Consider the following 18,988-nt stretch of genomic DNA (forward strand, 5'->3'; position numbering starts at 1 on the left):
GTATATACATAAGACACTCCTCACCCTAGAATTATTATTAACTAGAAGAACAGAAGAGGAAAGTCACTGAACTGAAAGAATTGCTGTGCAGTACATATTACACCTTCGTCACACAAACAAAATCCCACACAGACGATAGAAAGGAGTGTGCAGTAGGAACTCACCTTACTGAAGCAGCAGGGGTTATTATCTCACATCTCACCTTTCCAACGCCAGTAGAACTGACTGAAGCAAGCAGTTTGTAGAAATACAAATACATGTAGATAATTTTATTGCTGCACTTGGCTGCTGATGTTGCTGTTAATAGAAAGAAAAGGAGTACTTGTGGCACCTTAGAGACTAACAAATTTATTAGAGCATTAGCTTTCGTGAGCTACAGCTCACTTCATCGAATGCATCCGATGAAGTGAGCTGTAGCTCACGAAAGCTAATGCTCTAATAAATTTGTTAGACACTAAGGTGCCACAAGTCCTTTTCTTTTTGCGAATACAGACTAACACGGCTGCTACTCTGAAAGCTGTTAATAGAGACTCCATATGCCACCTGCTGGAAGAAATCTCTCTCGCTCTCAATTTTGAAGAAAACGGAGCAGATTATCATCTTGTGAAATCCTTGATGTCAAAGGAGCTGATGATTTACCTCAATTTATGTTGTTTTACACCAGCTGAGAATCTGACATATTGTTGGATTTGACCCCTGAAGTCATCATCATTTTACTGCATGCTCTTGACCTGTAAAGAATCTAAAACATAGGAGGAGAATTCAACAGGTCTTTGACAAAAATGCCGGAAGAAAACGTAGCTGGGGGATTGAGGATGACAAATGGATATAAACTGGTCATTGGGAAGTTTAGACTTGAAATTAGATGAAGGTTTCTAACCATCAGAGGAGTGAAGTTCTGGAACAGCCTTCCAAGGGAAGCAGTGGGGGCAAAAGACCTATCTGGCTTTAAGATTAAACTCGATAAGTTTATGGGGGAGATGGTATGATGGGATAACATGATTTTGGTAATTAATTGATTTTTAACTATTCACGGTAAATAGGCCCAATGGCCTGTGATGGGATGTTAGATGGAGTGGGATCTGAGTTACTATAGAAAATTCTTTCCTGGGTATCTGACTGGTGAATCTTGCCCATATGCTCAGGGTTTAGCTGATCGCCATATTTGGGGTCGGGAAGGAATTTTCCTCCAGGGCAGATTGGAAGAGGCGCTGGAGGTTTTTTTGCCTTCCTCTGTAGCATGGGGCACGGGTCACTTGCTGGAGGATTCTCTGCTCCTTGAAGTCTTTAAGGACGAGGACTTCTATAGCTCAGAGATAGGTGAGAGGTTTTTCACAGGAGTGGCTGGGTGAGATTCTGTGGCCTGCGTTGTGCAGGAGGTCGAACTAGATGATCATAATGGTCCCTTCTGACCTTAGCATCTATGAATCTATGAATGATAAAGCATCTTTAAAAAAAGTAACAGTGGGTCAGATCCTCAGCTAGTGTAATTTGGAGTAGTGCTACTGCAATTAGTTGACTGATTAAAGCAACGAGGATCTGGCCCTTGACCTGAATTATCTTTTCAATTCCTATCCTCCTGTCCCCCTCCCCACCGCATCTGGGAGTAGACATGACTGAGTGAGGCACTAATCTGGGCATTTGTATACTGTTGTGCTACAGAGAAATACAACAACATGCTCACATATTCCCCATTTCCTCTGTTACTTTATCTAGGCTAGCAGAGAAACTCCTTTTGGTTTACCCTGTTGGAGTCCAATTGACTTCCTCGAAAAAAACGGTTACCTTCTCGTAATTGTTGTTCTTTGAGATGGTTGCTCATATCCATTCCAATTAGGTGTGTGCGTGTTTTGTTTTTGCTCTTTCTGACTGGTGTCAGTTATAGTGCAATGAAATAAAATAAATGTCCAAGGTAATTGAGGCACTCAGGGTCAGATCTTGAGCTGGTGTCAATTGACAGAATTGTTCTTCAAGTGCTTGCTCATATAAATTCCAATTAGGTTTGTGCGTACTGCGTGCACAGTTCACCGGAAGGTTTTTCCCCTAGCAGCACCCATCGGGTCAACTCTGGAGCCCCCTGAAGTCGCACGTTCATGGCACCGCATATAGGACCCTGCCAACCTGCCGCCTCTCCAGTTCCTTCTTGCTGGATACTCTGACAGAGAGAAAGGCGGGTGGGTTTGGAATGGATATGAGCAACACATCTCGAAGAACAACAGTTACGAGAAGATGAGTAACCGTTTTTCCTTCTTTGAATGCTTGCTCATATCGATTCCAATTAGGTGACTTGCAAGCATAGGCACCAATTTTTTCTGGCGCCAGTGGGAGCTTGCACCCCCGGCCCCACCCCAACTCCACCCCTACCCCATTCCAATCCCTTCCTGAAAGTCCCCGTCCTAAATCCACCCGTTCCCTACCCTATTGTACTCCTTCCTCAAATCCCTGCCCCGGCCCTGCCTCTTCCCTGAGCATGCTGCCGCAAAACAGCTGGGAGCTAGGGGGAGAAACGGGTATGTGGCACACTCAGGGGAGGAGGCGAAGGCGGAGTGGAGGCAATCTGGGGTGGGGTGGGGAGCTGCTGGTGGGCGCAGAGCACCCACCAATTTTTCCCCGTGAGTGCTCCAGCCCCGGAGCACCCACAGAGTTGGTGCCTAAGCTCCCAAGCCTTACCTTGGAGGTGGGGTCGGAGTTTATGGACTCGCCGATTGAAGCACAGCCCTGCCAAACACTGCATCATCCCTGGCATGCTGGGTGATGGCGTAATGTGAAGTGAAGGCATGGACCAAAGACCACGTAGCCGCTCTGCACATCTCCTGGATTGGTATCTGGGCTAGGAAGGCCACTGAAGAAGTCTGAGCTCTGGTGGAGTGTGCGGTCAGAGCGAGGGCAAGGACCTTAGCGAGGTCATAAAGCCAGATATCATTGTGGATCACAATGTATCCTGTATCCTTTGCATGGACACTGGGAGGCCTTTCATCCTGTCCACTACAGCAACAAACAACTGGTTCGACTTATGGAATGGCTTAGTTCGTTCAATATACACCACACATCCAGGGAATGAAGCCTCTGCTCACAGCTATTGGCATGGGGTTTCGGGAAAAAGACCGGAAGGAATATGTCTTGATTGGTGTGGAAACTCGAGACCACCTTCGGTAGGAATGCTGGGTGGGCTTGCAGTTGCATCTTATCTTTGTAGAAAATGGTATATAGAGGGTCAGATGTGAGAGCCTTGAGCATGGACACCCTCCTGGTTGATGTTATTGAAACCAAAAAGGCCACCTTGTAGGAAAGGTAGAGGAGTGAGCATGTATCTAGGGGCTCGAACGGGAGCCCAATCAGCCTCGAGAGTACCAAGTTAAGGTTCCAAGTGGGGGTGGGTCAGCGAATACGAGGATATAATCTTTCTAACCCCTTGAGAAACCGCCGAACCATTTTGTTAGTGAAGATGGTGCATCCATGCTCTCCTGGGTGAAAAGCTGAGATGGCAGCCAGATGAACCTTTATCGAGGAGTGAGACAAGCCTTGCTGTTTCAACTTTAGGAGGTAGTCCAAGATGAAGGGTTATCGACGATTGTTTTGGAGGGATTGACTCTACAAGCACCAAATCGCAAATCTCTTCCACTTGGCTAGGTAAGTCACTCTATTTGAAGACTTTATCTGCTACCTAGAACCACCTCCTAATGGGGGTCTGGAGCATGTAAGCTCTAGCAGTTCAGCCATGGCAACTTCCAAGCTGTGAGATAGCCCCCCCCCCCCCCGCGCCTTCCTTCCGCGTCCCTCTTCAGGCACCCCTTTCACAAGCAGCTTCTCATCCAGAGTATGAATCCTCCTATTGGCGGGGCTGTGGAAGAGGTTCCACCGGATTCAGGGGAAGGGGTTTTACTCCTGGTATTATCCTAATACAGAAAGTAAAAGGGGGCCTCATACCCATCTTGGAGCTGTGCAGCCTCAACAGGTTAATGAAAAAACTAAAGTTTCAAATAGTCTCTTTGTCCACTATCAGTCTGTCCCTGGATCCAGGAGATTGGTATGCCGACCCTCGACTTGAAGGATGCATATTCCACATTTCCATAATCCCGCCTCACAGGCGCTTCTTAAGGTTTACAGTCAGGAGTTCCCACTACCATTCACAGTACTACCATTCGGCCTATCGTCGACACCTTGGGTGTTACCAAATCTATGTCAGTCGGGGCCGGCTTTTCTATAGAAAGGCAGGTTCAGGTATTTCCTTACCAAGACAACTGGCTAGTCAAGAGCTGGTCCAGAACACAAGTGGATCAATATTTCTCCCTCATAAAATATACCTTCACACATTGGGTCTCCTCCTAAAAATGCTCAAAAGTCAACGCTCACTCTACTCAGAGAATAGAGTTCATACGGGCAGTGCTAGACTCAGCACAGCCAGAGCATTCCTGCTCCAATCCTGCTTCCAGGCCATTCACGACATCATACAGGACCTCAAACAATTCCCCATAGCCAGTGGTGAGCTGGAGCTGGTTTGCACTGGTTCGCTAGAAACCGGTTGTTAAATTTAAAACCCTTTTAGAACCTGTTGTTCCACGAGGGACACCCAGTTCTAAAAGGGCTTCTAAATTTAACTGGCTCAAAAGTGACGCCTTAGGCATCGACTCCAGGGTGCTCCAAGGCTGGAGCAACTAAGGGGAAAATTTGGTGGGTGCAGAGCACCCACCGGCAGCTCCCGCCCCAGCCCCAGCTCACCTCCGCTCCACCTCCTCCCCTGAACGCGCCACCCCGCTCTGCTTCTCTGCCCCCCCAGGCTTCCCGTGAATCAGCTGTTTGTGCGGGAAGCTGGGGCAGCTGAGAAGCAGGTGGCGGCTTCCAGCTCAGGCCCAGGGAGGTGAGGTGAGTTGGGGTGGGGGAGCGCGAGAGGACTACTTAGCACTGCAGCAGGTAACCCGGGGGGGGCAAGTGGAACGCTCCCCATCCCAGCTCACCTCCGCCACCCTCGGCCTGAGTGTGAAGCCGCTGCCTGCTTCTCAGCCCTACTCCCGGTTTCCCGCTGAACAGCTGATTCACAGGAAGCCAGGAGGGCACGGAGAAGCAGAGCAGAGCGGCGTCTTCAGGGCAGAGGCATAGCAGAGGGTGAGGTGAGCTGGGGCTGGGCCAGGCGCGGGGCGGGGAGCTGCCAGTGCAACGCTCTGCACCACCAAATTTTCCCTATGGATTGCTCCAGCCCCGGAGCCCCAGGGAGTCAGCGCCTAAGGCACCACTTTTGATTGTGATCATGAGGGGAGCGGCCGCTCCCCCATCCCAGGAACAGAGGGACCTGCCAGATGCTTCCTGGGAGCTACCCCAGGTAAGCACCGCTGGCAGGTTCCTCTGGCTCTTAGGGGTGGGGGAGACACCCACTATAGATGGCCCACGAGACCCTCCTGCCCGGTTCTGGGGGCAGTCAGGGGATAGGGGAGAGGGGTGGATGGGGGCAGGAGTTTCGGGGGGCGGGGGTGTGTCAATGACCACCATCGTGAGGTGAGGGAGGGAACCAGTTAAGATTTTGGCAGCTCATCACTGCCTATAACCACAGTAAGGAGTGGTCACATGGCATCTTGCACGTATGTAGTGCAACATGCGAGGGCTCAGACTCAGACTCTCCAAGCTTGCTGACATCGTGTAGCGACCAAGCAGGCACAGTCTAGACATGGTGGTGACCCTTCCACTGGACATTCTCAAGTCTCTTTACTGATGACTCAACCTGCACTTGGCATGAGCAGGGGGTCACGTGTTTCCAAACCCCACCATGCCCTATGTCTGACCATCAAAGCTTTGGCCATGGGGTGAGGAGCACAGAAATCAGGGCCTCTGGTTTCAGGAGGAACTGATGCTTCACATCAATGTATGGGAGCTCAGGGTGGTCCAGCTGGCAAGTTAGGCCTTTCGGCCTCTCCTGGAGGGCAAGTGCATATCGGTCCTGACAGACAATACAACAGCGATGTTTTATATCAACAGACAGGGGGAGCACCCTCCTTTCTCCTATCAGGAAGCCCTCAGCTCTGGGAGTTCTGCATAGCACACTCCATACTTTTGGAAGCGTCCTATCTTCCAGGGTCACCGAATGTACTAGCAGACCACCTCAGCAGGTCTTTTCATAACTATGAGTGGTCTATCTGCCCAGATGTGATAAACAATATCTTCCAGCGGTAAGGAGTTCTCCAGATCGGTCTGTTCATCACAAGGGCCAACAGGAAGTGCCTACAATTCTGCTCCTTCCTAAACCACAGCCCGGCTTCATTGGTGGACGCATTTCTCCTTCCATGGAAGGAGTCCCTGTTCTATGTGTCCCCCCCCATACCACTGATTCACAAGGTTCTCCTCAAATCTGGAACAATAGAACTTCAGTGATCCTGGTGGAACCCAGCCTGGCCACATCAGCATTGGTACACCACACTACTGCAGCTATCGGTGGACACTCCAATCACACTACCCCTAGTTCTGGGCCTCATCGCTCACATCATGGAAGGCTTTGACACCCCAGTCTCGAGTCTGAGGCAGGGAAAGAAGAGGAAAATTGGATCAAATATTCCATCTCTACCATGCGGAGGACACAACGGTCTGAGGTGATTTGGGACCATGCTCGGTAGAAATGAGATAGACATTCCAAAAATGGAAAGAAGGATCCAGTTGAGAGGTTGGTATAGACGCCCTCAGGCACATCCTCAAAATGTCTGCCTAGGGCCTGGTGGCTGCCTGGATGACCCAGATCCTCTGTTATCCCAGAATCCTTCCTTGGCACCTCCCAGACCAAAGCCGGTGTGCTGCGTGCCGATGATGAGGAGCCCCATCCATGCTTCCATTAGTAGCAACTTTAGTCTGTGATCCCTCTCCTTCTTCGTGCAGAGGTAAAAGCTCCTACAGATCTTGCACCTGTCTGCTTGGTGGGACTCCCCCAAGCACTTTAGACAAACTGAATGCAGGACACCCTTTGGCATAGGCTTCTGGCAAACCCCACACAACTTACCCCGTGTCCGAGGCACGCGCTGGGTCCGGGAGAGGGACAGGGAAGCGGGGGAGGGAAACAATTCCCCAGTACCCCAAGTCCAGATGTCTAACTACAACAATTTTAAAACTATTTACAGAAAATACGCTAGAGGATCGCTCATTGAAGATGAGAAATGAAAACGTTCCGACGACCGCCACCAATGGTAACAAGGAACTGGAGAGGTGGCGGGTCAGCAGGGACCTCTATGCAGTGCTATGAGGCGTGATTCCAGGGGTTCCAGAGCTGACCTAAGAGGGCTGCTAAGGGAAAAACCTTCTGGCGAACTGTGCACACGGCACACACCTAATGGAATCGATATGAGCAAGCACTCAAAGAACAACTCTGGCAATTGACACCAGCTCAAGATCTCACCCTAAGTGCCTCAGTTACCTTGGACATTATTTTATTTCATTGCACTATAGCTGACACCAGTCAGAAAGAGCAAAAAACGAAACAGCAAGTTAGGCTCTTTAATGCTCTGTCCTTGGACATATGCTTGCTCATACAGAGGAAAAACAAACCACACTATTTATGATTTTCCATTGTATGTTTCATTGATTGCTGGAGTAATTTTGTGTAGACCATTATCATATTAGTAAAGTCTCACCTCCCATGCAGACTGGCACAGTGATGCTATAGGAGTCCTTTGGGTTCTGGAAAGGCAACCAAAGTTAAGTGTGAGAGGCATAATGTTGCTAGAACCAAATCTGCTGTTGCAGTTGTGGATGCCAATGGGGAACCTGTCCAGTAGAACATCTCCTGAAGAGCAACATGCACTCAGGTGCAATCTCAGTCTGAGAAAGTCAAGGCATTGCCTGAACATCACCAAAGAACCACTGCCTTTTCTCCCCTCCCTCCACTAACATAACACTGGGCTCAGTCCTTGGCTAGTATAAACTGCATAACTCCTCTGAAGAGATTGGACTCTGCATGGGAAAAGCTGTCCACCTGCATGGAGCTGATTGCTGGATTAGGGTTATAAGTAATAAAGAGATGCATCCTTCTGGGACATACTAAGGCTCCATTCCTGCAAAGAGATCAATATGGGCAAGCCCCTGTGCCTAAAAACAACCTGCCCACAGGGATCCATGACAGGATCAGGACCTCCGTGCTGTGTACTCTTTGTATTGATTATGTTTTCTTTCTATTTAAAAGTCATGCCCATAGATCACTTCTGGCCCTTTGCAATAACCGATAAAAAACCACCACTACCATGGACCGGCTAAGCCATACTAAATAACATGGACAGCCCAACTCCCACTGCACAGAGGCAGCTTGGTGTGGTGATGGCAGGGTCCTTCTTCCTCTTGCCATTGCATCCTTCTCTTGCCAGCTTGCTACTCTGAGGCTAAGGAGAAGCTGAGCGGCAGTCTCACTCTTCAGCTGTTTCCTAGAGCCTTAGTTCTATAAGAGGCAGGCTATCTGGGTATAATCAATAACAACAGTATGAAGCAAAGACACAAAATATTTACTTGTCTGGGGCTCTCTCAAGCATAGCAAGCAAGATATGTACTTTCCACAAGAGATTCATCATTGTACATACTTTAAAAGATGCAGGAGCTCATTTATATGAAGCAATAGTGTGCAAAATTCTGATACCAACACAAACACCCTGCATTTGATCACAGGGGGAAAAAGCACTACATACCTGTTCCATAACTGGCGTTCTTCGAGATGTTAGGGTTAACAAATCTCCTTTGTTCTTTGAAAGTCATTGTGTAATCCTCTCTCTTGGGGGAATGCTTAACTGACAACAACGTTAACAGCTTCCTTCAGGAAGCTTTGACACTTTGCATTCAAGACCCCAACCTGGTTGTCTTTGAGTAGTGCTCATTGGTCATTAGCTGGCACCAGCCAGCCAAGCTCCATAACTGGAGCTCAGCTGGACCTTAAATGGAGAGGGAAACGTAAAAGGGTGCATGGGTGTTTTTCTACTTTTCATTATAGACCTCTTGGATACAAACAGACAGGACTGGAAGAACTTGGGCCTGCTTTGAGGACCCACAAGACGGTGTGTTTATTGTAAAGCGGATGTGGTCACAAGTTCATCACCGCAACAGAAAGCCCATGGACGGGGTGCTGAAGGACTGCTCCTTCCAGAGCCATACTCTGGGGGGGGGAGGGGTTGGGGGAGAGGAAAGGAGGGGAAATCTCTGGTTACCTGATTAGCAGCAGTGTAGGTCTTTATTGTTTTTAATGTTTTCTATGTATTCTTTTTAACCTTAGAGATAAGCAGGCCCTCTAGAAAGAGCTGTGTGGTAACTATAATTGTGGCAGTCACACGGTATCCACCTTTTATAACTTGTTCTTCTAGATGTGTCGCTCATGTCCATTCCAGTGTAGGTGTGTGCTCGCCCAGAGCACCACTGCTGGAAAGGTTTTCCCTCAGTGGTATCCATCAGGTCAGCTCCACAGCCCCCTGGAGTTGCGTGCTCATAGTACCCGTATAAAGGAACCAGCAGCCCCCTCAGTTCCTTCTTACCGTTTGTAAGTGGCAGAGCAGGGAATAAAACTGACGAGATCCTAGCTCCAGACCACTCACCTCCACAAAAGCATGCTTTGTCTCTGACATCTCTTGCAATTTCTTTCGTCTTCTTTTGTAAGTTCTGTACAGGCACAAGTCTCATCTTATGTGAAAGGACACTTCTTTACAAACATTATAGACTCCACTAGGACTACTTGTGTACATAAGAAAGAAAGATTTGGGCCCCTAATTAATTAGATTTATAAGGGCCTGATTAGAACCTGGTGTGATGGGGCATACATACCCCACAATACACAGGCAGGGAAGGAGTTAGTTACCAGCAAAGGGACCCAGGCAGAGAGCACATCTGGCCAGTTAGTGTGTTTACTTCCAGGCTAATTGGGGCAACGCTTAAGCAGGAAGAGGGCAACAGGCCATCTGGCTTCCTTAGTCTGAGGAAACCCCAAAGCCTAAAAAGGTGTAGAAGCTGTTGATAATCTTGCTATCAAAGGGCCTTGGAAGGAGTGAGAGGGCTTGAGGAGACGCCTTGGGGCGGAGAAGCTTGTTTTCTTTGGGACTTCCCGATTTATCTGGCCTTCTGCTACACATTCCCTGTCTCACACAGATCATATACTCTAACCCCTCTTGGCCAAAATGGAAGTCTTAAGGAAAAATCTCCAGCCTATGGCCCCATAAAGGAAGTGAGACATTGTTAAATTCTTGCCAACACCTATGACTTCCTTCATTCCTGAGGTGGTAGTGACATCTAGTGGTTAACATTCCCCCCACACCTAAAAGTGGGGCACATCTGTGATTGATTTACTACTTAGAGCAGAGTTCTAATTTAGAGAAGAAATGATTTACCAGTACCCATTCCCAAGCTGATGAGACAGGGTAGCCTACCAAGCTGGTTACTGAGCCCCGCGCTAAGCAGAGCTGCTTGCTGTGAGTTTCCTCCCCTTGCTGCTGGACTGGGCAGATCTTGAATTCTGAAGGCAGCTGGGCTGCATGAGTTTGCAGAATGGCATCCTAAGCAAACCAATCAATAATTGCTGAACAAAGCAAGAGAAGCCAGCGACAAACAGCAAGGCATCAAATACAAATTGTCAAACCCCATCTAAAGGTACCAGGCCATCATTTTCAAATGTGGGTGCCTAAACCTGGACACCTAAACGCATATTTAAAACATGTAAATGTGGCTTGTTTCAGATAGGGGCTACAGCTGCTCAACCTATTTATTTCAGTGGAAGCCATGGGTGCTCAGCACTTTTGGAGAGCAAAAAAAGACATTCCTTTAACCATTTTCAATGGAAAAATAGCTGATTCTCCCTTGTAGTATCAGGAAGTATCAGTATGAGTGCTGACGAAAGGATAAATCAAGGGTTTTGAGAGAAGTGAAGGAAGATATACATGTATCTCAAAATATTCTGAATACTTGGTGAGCAGTTACTTTAAACTATATGCATATATGATTTATAGGCTATTATATTTATATTTGCTTGAATATAGGCTAGTTTTTCTCACTCTCTCAATGCCTGTCTAGAAAGTACCAGTCTTTTTTCTGGTAAATTCTCTCTCTCTCTTTAGCGCATATAGCTTGTTGTCGCTCTGTTGCCAAGGTGTTTACTCGAGATTAATTAGTGGCCTGGGGGAGACAAAGGATAGAGAAGAGAATGCGAAGAGAGATGTCTGCCTAGAAAAAGACTGGATTTTCTGCTTGCCAGGTTTGGAGTGTGCAAGATAATATTTTCTTATAGGAAGCATGCTATGTAAAAATTCTTATATAGACTTATCACATATCGTATGCATAAGACATTGTATTTTTATAGTATAGTAAAAGAAAAAATCCCAACAATTAATTGTTTTATAGCAAAAAATTCAATCAGAATAAATATTTGTAAATATATTTTATATACAGTCTGGATAAACTTTATATTTTCCTAACAAAATTAATCAAATGTTTTTTCATTTATTCATATGAAAAGAAGGATAATTTTCCTTATTCATGGTGTAAAAAAAATTATTATATCCTTTCGTTTTCCTGTGAGAACATAGACAAAATAGCACTAACTTTCACAGAAATATCCTGGTGAAACACCACAGGTTTTTGGCATATATATTACTAAATTATTTGTTGTTGTATAGATATATAAATCTCAATATTTAGAATATAAATTAATTTTACCTGTTTCAATACAAAACTTTGTTACTAATTTTAGTACCATATTAGGTAACTCAGCATAAAAACAAAACAAATCAATTTACTGGAAAAATACAACCCACGTACAATTTTCTGATAATTGACTTATTACCTGGGTGTAATTCATATCAATATAACTAACAGTTGAGCTCTAAGCTTGTGGCTTATCCAGATCCTATATCCTCCATAGCTTCTTTTATCCTCTATAGCCATCTTATATCATCTAAGAGTCTCATTGTGCATTCAGACAAGGAATTCCACAATTCAGATGCCCCAACAAAGAAGAAAAATTTCCTGAGAACTCTTCTAGTAAATTGTAGTGACTGTGGTTTTTTATTTTGTATTTTTTTATATTGTATTGTTTACGTCTGCTGTACTTACATATGCAATTAGTTCAAAGAATGTGTCTAAAATTTATTTCTGTCATGTCATTGTTACAGACAGGGCTGCTGAAAATGAAGATTATTATTCTATTCTTGCAACTTTGCCTTTCTTCATGCAAATATGAAACTTTCGTGTTTATAAATTCAATGTCCTTTCTGTGAAAATAATAAATTCATTTTTTTATGGTATGGAGCCTCTTACACTTGACATACCTTTGGGCCTCAGAATGTCATAATCCAGCCCTGCTTCTAACAATTCAAGTAGCATGCTGTATGGGTACAGGACAGACAGGGTTGATGTGGAACTCTCTAGATCTAACTAGTCCATTACTGTAAATCCTAAGCCTCTGTCATTAGGACTGACAAGCCTAGGAAATGCTTCTTCAGCCCGTGATATAAAACAGTTCAATACTCGTGATAGCCATGCGGTTGCTATCAAGGACACTTTGATAATTTGTAGATTCAAGATAGCACATACTCAGTCCTGCAGCCTTGCCAATTTGGGCTGTGATCTCACAGTTAACCTAATTCCAGGCCTGGTCAGGAATGAGTGAGCAGACCTACCCCCCTCCCCCAAATCCAAAACCAACCATCCACAAACCCAACCCAACAGCCCAAAAAAATCCACCAAAGTACTGCTGGCCATAAGTTAGTTGGGTGCAGTATGTAGTATTAGCCACTGGTTTTGAGAACCAGGATATGTTTATGCTTGTCTACAAGCATTACACACTGAAATTGCCATAATCTTCCTGCTAGTTTGCACCTGTGGAAGTGGACTGATGCCAAAGTTTCAGGAAGTTAGTAACTGTACAGTGCTCCACAGTATTAAATAACTTCAGCATATTTATTCCTCTTTCCAAGTTTAAATTCATGTATAGCTTTTGTCAGAGGTCTTACTGCAACAGGAGAATATCTTCCAGTTTCTTGCTACCTCATTTTTCGAGATGCACAACGCATGTTGATTAATTGTGCTTCGGGGTGTGTGTGTGGGGGGGGGAAGAATCTTTACTAGGTTGGTGCATACATTAAAATTCATCCATTAAAATACAACCACATTTTATTTAGTTGTATCCTTCAAACCTATCATTACAGTCTGGAAAGAATGAAATAGGGAGGCAACCAGTTTCAAATATTTCCTTTTACAAGCTTTCCCATTTTAATTGATTTTTAAATATATTACACAAATCCTACATAAAGGACTTTCAGTTTTAATTAGCTCAATAGTTGTACAGCTAAGTTCCAGATGAATAATTAATACTAACAAATGGAATACTAGACTCCTGTCACAAATTAAGTGCATCTTTGAGTGATCATAAGGCAGATGCTAAAGTAATATTGCTTTATTTAAAAGTTTATAATGGGGCTGATGATGCATACACCAAGTTTGATATGGAAATCAGTATCAAGAAAACAGTTGCCACATCACAAGTTACCAACATTCCACCTAAAATCTATGTCAATAAAGAAGCTCTAGGCAATGTGGATCACTTCTGCTGTCTTGGCTCAATTCTTACCCACTCATTTAACCTGACTAGGGAACTTGATGCCAGAATTGCAAAGCTTCTGTTACCTCTGGCAAACTTACCTCACGTATTTGAAACGGGTTGCTAACCCTGAACACAAAGTCTGTTTATCAGGCTTGTCTCCTTTACAGTTGTAAAAGCTGGGTTACATACCCCAAGCAGGAGCAGAGATTGAACAGTTTCCACCTCTACTGTCATAGAAAAATCCTTGGAGTTACTTGGTTCCAACAGATCACCAATAATGAGACCCATGAGAGAACCAGCCTACAGTCTATGCAGACTATGCTGGATGTTTGCAGGTTTTGCTGGTTGGGACACATGGAGCGCATATCTCAAGAACATTTGCTGATGGCTGTTCGCTATGGCCAACTTAAGAACTGCCCGCAACGGAGAGGAAGGCCAAAGCTCTGAAAGAACAACAAGGTCAAGCAAGGCCTCAAGAAATTCAGCATTCCCACTGACAACTGGGAAAATCCTGCCCACAATTGTTCAGTTTGGAGAAGCCAGGTTAAAACTGGTGCAGTAACCAAGGAGAGCCATCAGAGAGCCCAGGCTGAGGCCCGCAGGCAAGCCAGGAAGCAGAGTATGCTTCAACTTCCATCTGGTGAGTGGACCTGTAGCTACTGTAGGAAGGTTTGCTGCTCATGCATTGGGCTCTTTCCCCATACCATTGCTAAGCACCACTGACGGATCGACTTTCTCACAGCTCCTTTCATCTGTCAAGATGTTGGATGGATTATATATATATATATATATATATATATATATACACACACACACACACACACACCACACACACACACATTATATATATAAAACGGGGGTTTCTGAAATAATTATATTTAATGGTAACATGGGGTGGTACAAGAACCCAAGTGGATAAGGTATGGTTTATTTTTAATATGCAGTTTGTGTTTTAAACTTATACCACTCAATTTATTTTAGCTACGTATAGAAACGTAGAGGCAGGATCCTCAGGCCTGTGGTAACATTGAGTTCCATGCTCATTGGATCCAAGCACCTACAGTCCAAAAAATCCATTATTGCTTCAGGGAAATTTGGTGGGTCTAATAGATTGATCTATGCTCATCAAATCAGAGCATTCCAGGGCACTAATATAGAAGGTTAGTTACCAACAAATCATTATTAGAGACCTTCTCCTGGGTTCTTTAAAATTCAGTACACCACTTATTTCCTAAACTTACAGTAACTGGGAAGGGAGGGGGCAGGTCAAACGTTGCAGCTTGTGTTGATTGAGCTCACTGCATACACCAGGGACTCCTTGTACCCCTCTATTCCCCTGCCCCCACCAGTTCCCTGCTGTGTGCCCCTCTCCCATCCCCCTCTATTTCAGTGTTGTCAGAGTTCCCTCTCCACTCTGAACTCTGCGGTACAGATGTGGGGACCTGCATGAAAGACCCCCTAATCTTATTTCTACCAGTTTAGGTTAAAAACTTCCCCAAGGCACAAATACTTTCCTTGTCCTTGGATAGTATTGCTGCCACCACCAAGTGATTTAGACAAAAATTCAGGAAAAGGACCACTTGGAGTCCCTATTTCCCCAAAATATCTCCCCAAGGCTCTTCACCCCCTTTCCTGGGGAGGCTTGAGAATAATATACCAACCAATTGCCTTTAATATAAGTTCAGACCAGACCCTTTATCTTTAAGGCACTAAAATCAATCAAGTTCTTAAAAGAAGAACTTTACAATAAAGTATAAAAAAGCACCTCTGTAAAGTCAGGATGGAAAGTAACTTTAGAGGGTGATAAAAAGATTTAAAACACAGAGAATTCCCCTCTAGGCTCTGCTTCAAAGTTACAAAACAAAAACGAAAACAGGAGTAAAACACTCTTAGCATAGGGAAAATTCACAAGCTAAAACAGAAGATAATCTAATGCATTTTCTTGCCTTACTTACAATTTTTGTAATCTTATATGCTCATTTCAGATGTTTTTTCCTGCCTGATCCCCCTCTCTGTCCAGAGAGGGAACAAACAAAGAGAGCCCAAACAAACACCCTCCCCCAGAATTGAAAGTATCTTCTTTCCTCATTGGCCCTTTTGGTAAGGTGCTAACTAGGTTATTTGAGCTTCTTACCCTGTACAGGTAAAGATTCAGTACAGCTACCCAGGAGGGATTTTATGCTACCCTTAGCTGTATGTTTATGACAAGTGTGTAGGCCCGGCTTGACGTAAGTAACTTGCCTCATTTCTTATGGGCATGACTGAGAGGTGAACTTGTAAATAAGGGCTTACCAAGCAGTAGGCTACAATGATAGAATATGTGAGCCAGCTAAAATAAGCAGGAACGTCCTGAGGCTAGGAGCAATGGACAAGATAGAACCTGATCTTATATTCCAGGTTTACATGGACAATGCATGGACAGAACATGCTGAACAGAGATTCCTGAAAAGTAACCAATCAAAAATGTGTGATATAATGCATAGTAAATGCAATGTAATATGCAAAAGTATACAAAATAAGGTTTTCTGTGTAACTTGGAATGCGTGGTACACTCTATACCAGGGATCGGCAACCTTTGGCAGGTGGCCCATTAGGGAAATCCGCTGGCAGGCTGGGACAGTTCACCTGCAGCGTCCACAAGTTTGGCCGATTGCAGCTCCGACTGGCCATGGTTTGCCATGGCTGCGGGAAGCGGCGCAGGCTGAGGGATGCTGTGATCAGCCACACCTGTGGATGCTGCAGGTAAACAAACCATCCCGGCCTGCCACCAGATTTCCCTGATGGGCTGCGTGCCAAAGGTTGCCAATCCCTGCCCTATACCCAACCTATGCTTGGGTCTGATCAACTCAGCATAGCTTTGCTGTATGTAAAATAAAGGAACCTCAGTGATGAAACCTGGAGTTTTTTGGATCCAAAAGAACCAGATGAAGTGTTCTCCCAGACTGGACAAGGTGTCCTGGATAAGCCAAGTGGAAGAGATCTCAGAGGGAATCCCAACACAGTGATTACCTTTGACTTCCCACACTATTTTGTCTGTGCTTGAGGTTCTTTGTGCATCCCTTTCCCAATCTCCACTAAGGGCCAGGTTCCCTCTCCCTTTCCCCATCTACATTCCACCCTAGAAGCCCCACTTTCCTCTCCCCCAACTCTGGATCCCTGCTTCCACACATCCCCAGGTTCCTGCTTCCTTAATCACCACCACTTCGCAGGTCTCTGTCCTCGCCCCCACCCTTCCTCTTCCTTCCATTCCCCCAAACCACTGTCACCAACCTTCCCTGCAGAGCTTTCTTGTTTCTGCTAGAATGCATGAGACAGCTCACCTCACAACACAGGAAGTTAAGCTGCTGCCTTTAATATGTGCAGGTAACAGCAGGGGGTGGCAGAGAGGTTCATGGCGTGCAGCTATAGGCAGACTAAGGGTTCTAAGCTTCCCAAGAATTAGGCTTTTCCGGTATTCCAATTTGCATCAATATCAATAGAGTTGTGCTCCCTGGTACCTACAACATTCCTGGAAATTTTGGAATTGACTGAATGCAGCATTCCAAAGTCACCTTAATCAGTCAAAGAAACACCCTCAAACTGTGTGTTAGACATCACCTCCTGTGGCCAACTTATTTGCAAATTACATGCAACAGGGGGCTAAGAAACATCCAGAAGTGGAAAACCTGGGAAATGGGGTCAAGATGCTATGCGAAAATACTTTATACCAATGTCTCAAACAGGGACTTTGACACTTAACATACAGCTCTCTCTGCCTATGGAATTTCTAGGAGTCAAATCGGAGAGAGTGGATGTGGACAAAATGGAGAGAGTCGAGCGGAGGTCAAGACAAATGATTAGGGGGCTGTGGCACATGACTTACAAGGAGAAGCTGAGAGAACTGGGGTTATTTAGTCTGCAGAAGAGAAGAGTGAGGGGGGATTTAATAGCAGTTATGACAAAATTCCTCTTCTACCTTGGTGGGTCCAGCGCTTATTGGCAGATTTGCTTGCCTCAGAGATTCACGGCAGCCCTCAGTTTGGCCACTTTCGTGGCTCAAATCTGCCGTTCACTCAGATAAGCTCATCACTGGCCAGCATGGGGAAAAGGAGAAGAACAACCCCCGCAGTCTCTGCTGATCCACCATGTAGGTCAGGGAACAGCTCAGAGACTTCCCCTCTGGTGGAACCCACAGTCCAGGACAACTCCTCCTGTGACTGATCAGGAGTGGGGAGGTTTGGAGGGGGAACCTGGGCCGGCCCTCTACTCCGACTTCCAGCCCAGGGCCCTGTGGAATGCAGCTGTCTAGAGTGCCTCCTGGAACAGCTGCGTGACGGCTACAACTCCCTGGGCTACTTCCCCATGGCCTCCTCCTAACACCTGCTTTATCCTCACCACAGGACCTTCCTCCTGGTGTCTGATACTGCTTGTACTCCTCAGTCCTCCAGCAGCACATCGTCTCACTCCCAGCTCTTTATTCATTTTTCCCTAACTGAAGTGAGGTCCTTTTTAAATCCAGGTGCTCTGATTAGCCTGCTGTCCTAATTGATTCTAGCAGCTTCTTCTTAATTGGCTCCAGGTGTCCCAATTATCCTGCCCACCTTAACTGGTTCCAGCAAGTTCCTGCTTGTTCTGGAACTACCCCTGTCACTTTACCCAGTAAAAGGGATCTACTTAATCTGGGATTAATATATCTGCCTTCGATCACTCTTCTGTAGCCATCTGGCCTGACCCTGTCACACAGCATTCAACTACCTGAAGGGGGGTTCCAAGGAGGATGAAGCTCGGCTGTTCATCTGGGCTTGTTTAGTCTGCAGAAGAGAAGAGTGAGGGGGGATTTAACAGCAGCCTTCAACTACTTGAAGGGGAGTTCCAAAGAGGATGGAGCCAGGCTGTTCTCAGTGGTGGCAGATGACAGAACAAGGAGCAATGGTCTCAAATTGCAGTGGGGGAGGTCTAGGCTGGATATTAGGAAACACTATTACAATAGGAGGGTGGTGAAGCACTGGAATGGGTAACCTAGGGAGATGGTGGAATCTCCATCCTTAGAGGTTTTTAAGGCCTGGCTTGACAAAGCCCTGGCTGGGATGCTTTAGTTGGTGTTGGTCCTCCTTTGAGCAGGGGGTTGGACTAGATGACCTCCTGAGGTCTCTTCCAACCCTAATATTCTATGAAAGTGAGTGAAGTGCAGCAGATCAGGCTGTAGGAATGGTGTATAAACAACCACCTAAAAGTGAAAGTATAACAGCAAATAAAGTAAACAATGTACCAAATAAAAGTAGGTAAAATAATCCTCTGGCAACTACGTCACGTTCAATACTACTCATGTTTTTGCTAGTACTGAGGCAAAGTCAGACGAACTGAACAGCTCAACCAGAGCAGTGAAAGTGAGCACACTCACTGTGTGTATGCAAGGCAAAAGAAGGAAGAATGTTTGAAATGCACGTCCCCCTAGAAGCTCAAATTGTTCCTTTATCG

The sequence above is a fragment of the Dermochelys coriacea genome, chromosome 10 (assembly GCF_009764565.3).
Source record: "Dermochelys coriacea isolate rDerCor1 chromosome 10, rDerCor1.pri.v4, whole genome shotgun sequence".
Classification (NCBI taxonomy): domain Eukaryota; kingdom Metazoa; phylum Chordata; order Testudines; family Dermochelyidae; genus Dermochelys; species Dermochelys coriacea.